This window comes from Chrysochloris asiatica, unplaced genomic scaffold, assembly GCF_000296735.1.
Source record: "Chrysochloris asiatica unplaced genomic scaffold, ChrAsi1.0 scaffold00062, whole genome shotgun sequence".
Lineage (NCBI taxonomy): Eukaryota > Metazoa > Chordata > Mammalia > Afrosoricida > Chrysochloridae > Chrysochloris > Chrysochloris asiatica.
The window spans coordinates 16,791,236-16,802,382 of NW_006408580.1; positions in this window are offsets into that span (position 1 = coordinate 16,791,236).

Below are 11,147 nucleotides of genomic sequence, written 5' to 3' on the forward strand. Positions count from 1 at the left end.
TCTCTCCACATCACCATCTCTGCTTTCATCTCTGGAGTCACTGCTTCTCTGGGTAGGGTCCCGCACTCCACTCTTCTTCCTTGATGGTTCCAGGGACCTCTACTCCTGGACTGTGAAGTCAATCACTCCCCTCCTTTTGCTACAAAATGTCTACCTTTACATTTCCGGCCCTCACAGTCAGTCTTGATAACAATTATTCACCGTTGTACCACAAGGGACCTATCCCCATCTCCTTTCATTAGCTCCGCCCAGACAGATTGGATACTACTCAGTGGAGATTCTACCTTCCTCCATGCCCTCTGGATTTAGGCTCCCTCTTGACAGCTTGTAAACCAGTCACTTATTGCCTTTGTAGCCCCCTTCTCCCATTTTTGGGTAGCCAATGTCCAAGTTGCCCATTTCTGTCTACTTTGTGTATGGAGGAGGTGGAAATGATCCTCGCTGTAAAGATTTGTTCGCTCTTTTGAGCTACTGCATCCATAGGTGTAGGTCAAATTCATCAAATTGTATTGGATTACTTACATTTTCCCCTCCTCTTCTTTCTTCTTCTAGTTAAGCTCTGATCATCCAGTCATTGAAGGCAGGTCGAGTGGGTATTATCTGCAAGTGTGGGTGTTCTTGTGTATATGCCCTCTCTTCTTATCAGCTGCATGCTTCACTCTCCACTCTAGTCCTCTGTGGCTATGTCACTGACTCTGGGCCTAACAGTCCCCAGGTCTTGCAAAAATGCTGGCCAACCAGATCTCCACCTGGGTTCACAGCAGTCTATTGAACGTTGTAGGGCTTAGCTCTCAGCTTCGTCACTGTTTTTTCCTCACTTCCCCTTATCATTGATGAATGTGGTCACCAATCAGAGTGCATATCTGCTGGTGTATTCCCATTGAGTCTTAGTCTTAGAAGGGGGTTTGCCCTGAGGGGACCTGACCACTTGTCTTGATGTCTCTTGGGCGAGCAACTTGCTTGTTCTTATAGTAATCAGTCGGACTGCCATTATTGTTTTGTATTTTTCCTGTCGATCTTTCTTTCAAGAAATATCTTCTGTTCTTCTAGTCACTGCAGGTTGGTCTGCTTGTCATTTCAAGTAGAGATTTCCCACTTCAGAAGATTCCGGATGAGGTTCAGATTCCACCTATGGTCTTATGTAATGCAGAGGCTCCTCAGGAAACCTCCCTCACTGGGCATGTTGTAGCCCCATTTTATAGGTATTTCAACCAGTTATAGGCAGAAGACGGACTTACAAGATTTCTATGGTGATATCTCTGGCTATTCCTTTCTCTCCCCATCAAGTGTCTATTTTATAATGGTATGCCAGGGAAACCAAGATTCAAAAGACAGCCAAACATCTTAACATTATTTCTCCCCGTTTCCCCATTCCAATCATGTCTCAATTCCTGTATCCTAGAGCCCTGTTGTTCCAAGGTTGTTCACACATCATTATTTACCTCTGTACCACTTAGCCCATGCAAACCTGCCTAATTGTTTTCCCATCCAACTTGTTCTTCATTCCCCTACCCCATCTTGTGTATTGCCCCTCTCCCTAGCACCCAAACTGTCCTGTGTCTATTTCCTACCCTGTGCTCCACCTTCCCCTCCCTCCCCTTACTCCACCCCCACATCCCAGTAACCAGCAAAGAATCCTCCTCCTCCCCTATAATATGGGTTCATTTTCTAAGTCTTTTATAGTAGTGGTCCTTTTGTGACTGAGCATTTTAATGTTTAACCAATAAATCTACAGTCATTGATACTTCTTACTTACTAAGTTCAATCAGCATAACGGACCAATGTGATGTCTTGTGGAAGGAAAAGGTAATCAAGGCTCCTACAGACTAAATTATGACGTAGTGTTGTAAAGTTGACATACCTCTGAGGTAGGACTGTGAAGGTATATTGTGGCCTTGCAGCTGAAAGCAAACTATTGCTGGTGATCCTTCTAAATTGGAGTTGAGAAAAAGGCACTGGCTACAACAATAGCTGCATACCAGATAATATGAGATATATTAATTTGCTCAAGAATGAAATTATATCTGGAACAGGAGTTGCAATTGAAGGCACCAGCTGATTAAGTTTAAAATAAAACAACAATCATTCTCAAAGCCCCATCTGTTTTTTGTGCAGGTCAAATAGGTAACTTAAATGGGGATGTGGTGGGGATCCCCACCCCTTCATCCTTCAAGTCCTTGATGGTGGCACTAATCTCTGCAATCCCTCTAGTAATGTGGTATTGCTTTTGTTTTACTACGTTTCTAGGTAAAGGTCATTCTAATGGGTTCCACTTGACTTTTCCTACCATAATAATGGGAGTTCTGCCAGTTGCTGAATAAGTCGATTCCAGTTATGCCTTCTGGAAGTGGGGAAAGCACTACAGGACAGGTTGGGGGATCCACTAGACTCACAGTAAGATGGCCCTGAGCTAAGACTTGACCTCCATATGCTCCCACTCTAACTGGTAGGTCACAGTGACATTTGGGTCTCCTGGAATTAGTGTCAATTCTGAGCCAGTGACCAGTGCTGTTGTTGCTGTTAAGTGGCAACAAGTCACAGCAATCCTGTATAGTGTTTCTGAGGAATAGATGGCAAGTTTGAACTGATGACCTTGTGGTTAGCAATCCAGTGCTACTACAGTGCCACACCAAGATTACAGTAGCCTTCCAACATTCCAGTTATTTATTTTTTCCTGATGAATAGTTACTTCCCCTTTGGGGAAGGCTGGGAAAAGATAAAAAGTATAAATTTTTGGCAGTGTAGTCGGGTACCCAGCTTTCCTTTCATTCAAAACTTTGTGAGTCTGCAAACTAACTCAAGTCTGGGAATAGGTTGAGGGGCCATGACTCTTTACTCTGGTAATTCAAGTTACACTGCTTTTCACTTGATCTAGAATTCTTCCTCTTATACAGATCAAGTAAATATTTAGTAGGCTTCCCATCTATTTCACTCCTAGTCAGATACCTTGCCTAAGCAGTCAGCACCATAAGTCAACACAAGTCACACTATTCTGATTAGCTTTGACTTTGCTGTAACCACACCCATCTTGTGTTTGTTGATCAAATGTTGTCATTTAACCCCTACCACCAGGAGGTCCTATCAGCCCCACTGTAGTTGCTATTGTTGTTAAGTGCTGTGGAGTCAGTTCTGACTCATAGTGACCATGTGTAGGGTTTCTGAGGAGCGGCTGGTGAGTTTGAATCAATCGCTTAACTTGAAATTGTTATGGGGTCCTGGTGTGGCGCTATGGGTTAATGTACCAGAGTGCAAAATCATTTGAACTGCAAGGTAGGTGGTTCAAGCTCACCAGCTGCTCCTCAGAAAAACTCTACAGGCTCGCTATGGGTCAGAACCAATTCAACGGCACCTAATAGCAACAATAATAAACCTTGAGATTCAAACCAACCTTGTGATCCAGTGCTTACCCCACTGTGCTACACCAGGAATCCACTGTAGTTTGTGGTGATGTGCCATGGAGCTGGTTCTGATTCATAGCGACCCTGTAAAGGGTTTCTGAGGCTGTAAATCTTTTTGGCAGCAGAAAGCTTCATCTTTCTCCCACAGAACTGCTGACCTTGAGGTTAGCAGCCCAACTTGTAACCACTACGCTACTAGATCTCCTTTTCCACTGTAGTTAGATGTCAAATTCAATTAGAGCATCTCCCACTGTCAATTTGACTTCCATAAAATAACAATCATAACAGTCTTCGGGAGGCCGGGACTCTCTTTACAAATTTGTTCCTTATTTTTGTGTTAAAAGATGTCTCTTCTAGATACTTCATGGGTCTATCTTGATAAATGCACTCTAACATGCCAATTTCCCTAAGTCTTTGGATGCCCTTCTTTATACCAAAGGAGCCATGGCAGCATAGTGGATTATGAACTATGCTGCTAACTGCAAGGTCATCACTTTGAATCTACCAGTCACTCAGGATTTATATCCTCGGAAATCCTATACAGGGTCACTATGAGTCAATGGCACAACTAATGAACAAATCAACTGTGTACCAGGACAGGTCTGGTACTTCAACTTGGTGTACAATCCATGCTTCAGGGAACCAACCAAATAAACAATTCGGTTTTCTCCTAACACTGAATGAGGACTCTGAGTTTAGTTAACATGTATGAATAAGCTCAGAGTAATCGAGTTTTATGTTCCTTCCACCATGATCCCTCACCCTTAATAACCATCCGCATACATATTCTGCATGTTTCTGTTGGCATCTCTTCCTGTGTCACCATTTGTACTTCACCTGAATTCTAGCTATAGGTCCAGAAGCTATAATGGGTAGTTGTTGTTTCCTGGGAATATTCAACAACGTCTTCTAAGGCATCTGCCTCAGGTGATGCCCCAGACAATTCCCTAGATGCTGCCCCAGGTGATATTTTAGACAATGACTCATCAGGTACACTTGGGTTAATATCATCACCAGAGGCTACTGGGCTGGTTGTATTGGCAGAAAAGATTCAACGGAATTTAGGGGCTCAACGTTCCCATCCCGTTTCAGGATCCCATTTCTTCCCAATCTATGTCCTCATTTTAATATCAGACACCATTCTAGATTGGGAATCCATCTGGTGTTTTATTTCAACCACTCTTACAGTAAAACAAGACTCTGAGTTTGTTTTTTTAGCAATATCAGCTCTCCTACTAAAATAAATCAGATTTTCTTTCAGGGCACAAGTGGAAATTTGAGATCTTTCATTTGGCACTTGAGCTATGACTCCAAAGCCCTGGGCTCATCTCTTTCAATGTCACATAGAAAACTGTTGAATTGATGTATGTTTGGCTGTGTAAATTCTCAACAACAACAAAAATAAATAGCATTTAGGAGAAAGAAAACGGCATGGAGAAAGACTGATGGCAATCAAAATATTAACCTTTCTTTTGGAGAATGTAACTTATTTGAGGGCAACTGATCTTTCTGAGTTTAATGTTCAGAAACAGACAGGTTTAACCATCCAACTGTAAGTGGAAACATTCTTTCTGGTTAACTGACTTCAAAGAAGAAGGAAAGAAGCCACTTCACCTTCCGGGTAAGGAGTGAGTGAGGAAGTAAAGAAAGTTCAGGAATGCTATATGAATTCACGATTCTACATATGGAGTATCACATCAAAGAAACATCATCAGTGGAAATGAAACTCTTTTAACAACTAGCACTGATTCCAATTTTCTAAAGCACATTTAGTCCAACATGATATAGGGGGGAAAAATCTATGGGTCACATATATCCCATGAGCTATTACTTTGCCATCTCCTAGAGTAAGAGTAAAGTTAAAGATTATTTGGGCCATCTTAAGGGGAGTAGAATTTTCTTGGATTCCTCTTGATTCTGCTTCTAAGTACTCCCTTCCCATTTCCACATTAATTTCAGCACGTTGTCTTTGTCAAGCTCTTCTAATTTAATATAATGATGTAAGTTGTGTCCTACATTTGAGCTTTTGTTAAGGTTCACATAACTCACAACAATTGCTTTATATATACAGGAATAGGAATGCAGTTCTGATCATGACATGCTCACTATAAAAAGCTAATATTACATTAGGCAAATCTGCTGCACAAGACCCCTCTAAAGTGTTTAAGAGCAAAGATGTTACTTCGCTGTGTGCCTGACCCAAGTAATCATATTTTCAGTAACCTCATATGCATGTGAAAGTTCAACAACAAATACAGAAGACTGTAGAAGAATTTAGTTAGGGTGTTGGAGAAGAATATTAAAAGTACCATAGACTGTCAGAAGAACAAACAAATCTGTGTTGGAAGTACAACCAGAATATTTCTTAGAAGCAAGGATGCCAAGACTTCATCTCTCTTACTTTGGACATGTTATCAAGAGGGACTAGTTCTTGGATAAAGATATTATGCTTGGCAAAGTGGAGGATCAGTGAAATGAGGAAGACCCCCAATGAGATGGATTAATACCGTGGCAGCAGCAATCCACTCAAGTTTAGCAACAACTGTGAAGATGGCACAGGACCGGGCTGTGTTTCATTCTGTTGTGCATAGAGTTGCTATGAGTTGAAACTGACTTGACATCACCTAACAACAACACAACAACTGAGGAATAAGGAGCCATGGTGGCACAATGATTATGCACCTGACAATGAACTGAAAGGTCGCCAGTTGGAACCCACCTAGTGGCTCCATGGAAAAAAGACCTGGCAATCAGCTCATGAAATATTGTTGTTATTAAGTGCCAGTGAGTCAGTTCTGACTCATAGCAACCCTGGGGTTTCCGAGGAACGGCTGGTGGGTTTGAACAGCCAACCTTGCAGTCCAGTGCTTATCCTATGGCACCACACCAGGATTCCTACAAAACCCTATGGGGCAGTTCTATTCTGGTTGTTGTGAATCAGGGTCAACTTGATAACACCTCATAACAACAATCTTAATATTTAAGATTAAGTCACATTACCAAAGTTTCTGGATTTAAAATCACCAATACCACCTTATATTGCTCTTACTTAAAATTGTGCAAGGGGTGAAGCCAATGGTCTATGATAAGGGATGATATAAGGAACTGCAGGATGAAAACCTAGTTAATTTATAATTTTTGTTGTTCCTACAACCTAGAATCCTTTTCTCCCAGATATATGAGTAGCTCTTCCCGCTTACTTTCTTCAGAACTCTGCTGAAATTTCAAGTAATCAAAAAGACCTTACCTGAGCACCTTCTGTGTTATATTAATATAGTGGTTACAAATCAGCCTGCTAATCTCAAAGTCAGCAGTTCAAAACTACCAGCCATTCCACAGGTGATAGATGAGGCTTTCTTACTCAGGTAAAAATTTGACAGCCTTGAAAATCCTATGCAGGGTCATTATGAGTCAGAACCAACTCCAAGGCACGTAATCACCATCACCATTGAATGTCCCTAAATGAATGTAATTGTTTAGAAAAAAATTCTTACCTCTTTGGCAAGGACTAAAGTCTAGCTCAAATATTGTAACATCTAAAATATCTAGGAGAAAAGTCTAGACATTTCTTTAATCTGATATCATCGAAGATTATTTATCTGATGAGATGCAAAGTAAGGAAGTGCTTTTCTCCAGTAATCACATATATATGTATATACTGATTAGCCAGTATAGAGAAAAAGACTGGGTTAGGGGGAGATGGGAGTAAGAAGCTGGAAATATAGTTCAAAGGTAAAGCACATTTGGTGAAACATCTTTGAAGTAAATCAGGTGAGTGACACAAAAATAAAGATTTATAAGTAACCATGGTAATGAACAGGAAAAATGACTATTTATGTTGGAGTATATAAGAATATGAAGAACTGCTTTATACATATAATTTTATTTAATAGACTGGAAGTAATAGACTGATAAGTTGGACATTATTCACATGTATTTGTGAAGGTGGGGAAAGAAGCAATAGAGGAACTTGGATCCATAATAGAACTTAGCTCTTTCACTGCTTTTAATGGAGAAAAATATAAATCCAGAGTTGTTTTGTTTTGTTTGTAATTTCTCTTTTTTACTAGGGTGATTACCTGAGCTAGAAAATTCAAATCATAATTCCAATGAGAGAATTCAGGAATAATATGAGAGCACAGGCAGAAATCCTTTGAAAATGGTAGGTGCTAGCTACCATAATCGTCGAAATACAGATTTAAACAGGCAAACAGTAAATAAAATGTCTCTAATATGTAAGTGATGAAGTCCTGGTGTGGCACTGTGGGTTAATGTGGCAGACTGCAAAGCCGTTTGAACTGCAAGGTTGACGGTTCAAGCTCAGCAGCTGTTCCTTGGAAACGCTATACAGGGTTACTATGAGTTGGAATCGATTCGACAGCACTTAACAACAACAACAAAATACGTAAGTGAAAACAAAAAATAGACTTTCCCAAACAACACTAATCTTTTCAGATTGTTTTCAATATTTTTATAAATAGCAATAAAAATGTCTAAGAAAATTCGAGGAAATGCAGAGGCTTTAACAACTGGTTTTTCATGTGCAACATGGCCCAAATTAATACACTGAATAATTTAAGGCAAGCACTAATTATTTCAGAGACATTTTAATGTTTTTCATTAAATATATGTACATGGAGTCCTGGTGTGGACCACAAGGTCAGTTTGAACAGTAAGCACAAGGTCAGCAGTTCAAACTCACCAGCTGCTCCTAAGAAACCCTATATAGAGTTGCTATGAGTCGGAACATATATATACACACACACACACATATATATATAACTATATATAACCATATGTAACTATATATAACTATATATATTGTTGTTGTTAAGTGCTGTCGAGTCGGTTCCAACTCACAGCTACTCTGCATACAGTTTCCAAGGAGAGGCTGGTGAGTTTGAACTACCAACCTTGTGGTTCAAACGAAACTTGGATCCAGTGCATTATCCTACAGCAGCACACCAGGACTTCTGACTCACCCATTGTTTTTGTTGTTAGGTACCATCAAGTCAGTATTGACTCATAGTGACCCTATGCACAATAGAGTGAAATACTGCCCAGTCCTGCACCAACCTCACAATCATTGCTATGTTTGAGTCCACTAATGCTGCCACAGCGCTGATCCATCTCATTGGGGGGGGGGGGTGGTGAGGGGCTTCCTCTCTTTCTTTGACCCTTCACTTTACCAAATATGATATCCTTCTCCAGGGACTGGCCCCTCGTGATAATAGGTCCAAAGTATGAGAGACAAAGTCTGGTCATCCAGGCTTCTAATGAGCATGCTGGCTGCACTTATTCCAGTACAGATTGGTTTGTTCTTTTGGCAGTCCATGGTACTTTTAATATTCTCCTTCAACACCATAACTCAAATGCATTAGTTCTTCTACAATTTTCCTTATTCACTGTCCAACTTTCACATGCGTATGAGGTTACTGAAAATACCACGACTTGGGTCAGGCACTCCTTAGTCATCAAACTGACATCTTTGCTCTAAAACACTTTAAAGAGGTCTTGTGCAGCAGATTTGCCCAATGCCACACACGGTTTGATTTCTTGACTGTTGCTTACATGAGTGTTGATGGTTGATTTAAGCAAAACAAAGTCTTTGACAACTTCAATCTCTTTTCCATTTATCATGATGTTATTTATTGGTCCAGTGGTGAAGATTTTTGTTTTCTTTATGTTGAGGTGCAATCCATACTGAAAGCTGTGATCTGTGATCTTCATCAGTAAGCATTTTAGGTCCTCTTCACTTTCAGCAAGCAAAATTGTATCATCCGCACATCGCAGGTAGTTAGTGAGTCTTCCTTCAATCCCGATGCCATGTTTTTCTTCGTATAATCCAGTTTCTCAGATTATGTGCTCAGCATATGGCTTCAATAAGTATAGTGAAAGAATACAGCCCTGGTGTACATCTTTCCTAATTTTAAATCATTTGGTGTTCCATTGTTCTGTTTGAACAACTGCCTCTAGGTCTCTGTATAGGTTCCTCATGAAAACAATTAAGTATTCTGTAATACTCATACTTTACAATGTTGTCCATAGCCTGTCATGGTCCACACAATAGAAAGCCTTTGCTCTGGGAATTGAGGGAATACAAATTGAAATCTTTCAACAAACTGATACAGCACTGGAGACACTCACTTATCTATGCCAAGAAATTTGGAAGACAACTACCTGACCAACTCACTGGAAGAGATCCATATCTGTGCCCATTCCAAAGAGGTGACCCAACAGAATGAGGAAATTATCAGAAATACCATTAATATCACATGCAAGTAAAATTTTGCTAAAGATAATACAAAAATGGCTGCAGACATACATTGACAGAGAACTTCCAGAGGTTCAAGCCAGATTCAGAAGAGGACATGGAACGAGGAATATCATCGCTTATATCAGGTTGATCTTGACTGAAAGCAGAGAATACCAGAAAGATATTTACCTGTGCTTTATTGACTTTAAACTGTTATCCAGAGTTTATCATGTTCCCTACAGTCGAAACCCTTTGTGTAGTCAGAAGTGACTCCAAGGCACACTACCACTACCACCACCAGGGTCATCTACAGTAGACAGGTTTTAGCTGACCTTCCAGATGAAGACAGACTAGGAAGAAAGAGAGACAGACTACTTCCAAATATTTAATCACTGGAAACCTTTGGAAAAGCAGTTGAACAAAAAATTGAATATTGAAACATGAATAAGAGCACTAGAATATTGTCAGATATAGTGCTGGAAGATGAGCCCCTCAGGTTGGAAGGCACTCAAAATATAATTGGGGAAGAGTTGCCTCCTCAAAGTAGAGCTGACTGTGATAATGTGAATGGAGAAAAGCCTTCAGGACCTTCAGTTGCTGGTGGGGCACAAATCAAAATTAAGACAAACAGCTGTAAACATCCATTAATAATTAGAACAGGGAATGCATTAAGTATGAATCTAGGAAAATTGGAAATTGTAAAAACTGAAATGGAATGTATACGCATTGATATCCTAGGCATTAGTGCCTAGAGATGAAATGGACTGGCATTGGCCATTTTGAATCTGAAAATCGCATTGTTTACTATGCCAGGAATGGCAAATTGAAGAGGAATGGCGTCACATTCATCATCAAAAAAGAGCATGTCAAGATTTGTCTTGAAGTACAACACTGTCTGTGATAAGGTAATATACATATGTGTACAAGGAAGACCAGTTAATACCACTATTATTCAAATTTATACACCAACGACTAAACCCAGTGAAAATGAAATTGAAGAACTCTATCAACTTCTTCAAGGAGCTCTGGTAGCTTCTTGGTTCCGAGTTGGGCTGCTAACCTCATGGTCTTTAGTTTGAAACTACCAGTGGCTCCACAGAAGAAAGATGAGGCTTTCTGCTCCCGTAATGATTACAGCCTCAGAAACCCTATGCAGGGTCGCTGTGAGTTGGAACCAAGGTAAATAACCACCACCGCCACCATCAACTTCTTCAGTCCGAAACTGATCAAACATACAATCAAGATGTATTGATAATTACTGGCAATTGGAAAGCAAAGGTTGGAAACAAAGAGGAGGGATCAGTTGTGTGTGTATATATAATATATATAGTCTACATTTTCCTCCATCTATCTATTCAATTATCATCTCAACTTAGGTACATTTTAATTAGGCTTTTACTTTTGTTATCATTTAGAACTATAAGACTACAATGCCAAATAGGGTTCCATTCAAATTGATGCTGATGACAGTATGTGGCAGGGATATAAAGAGT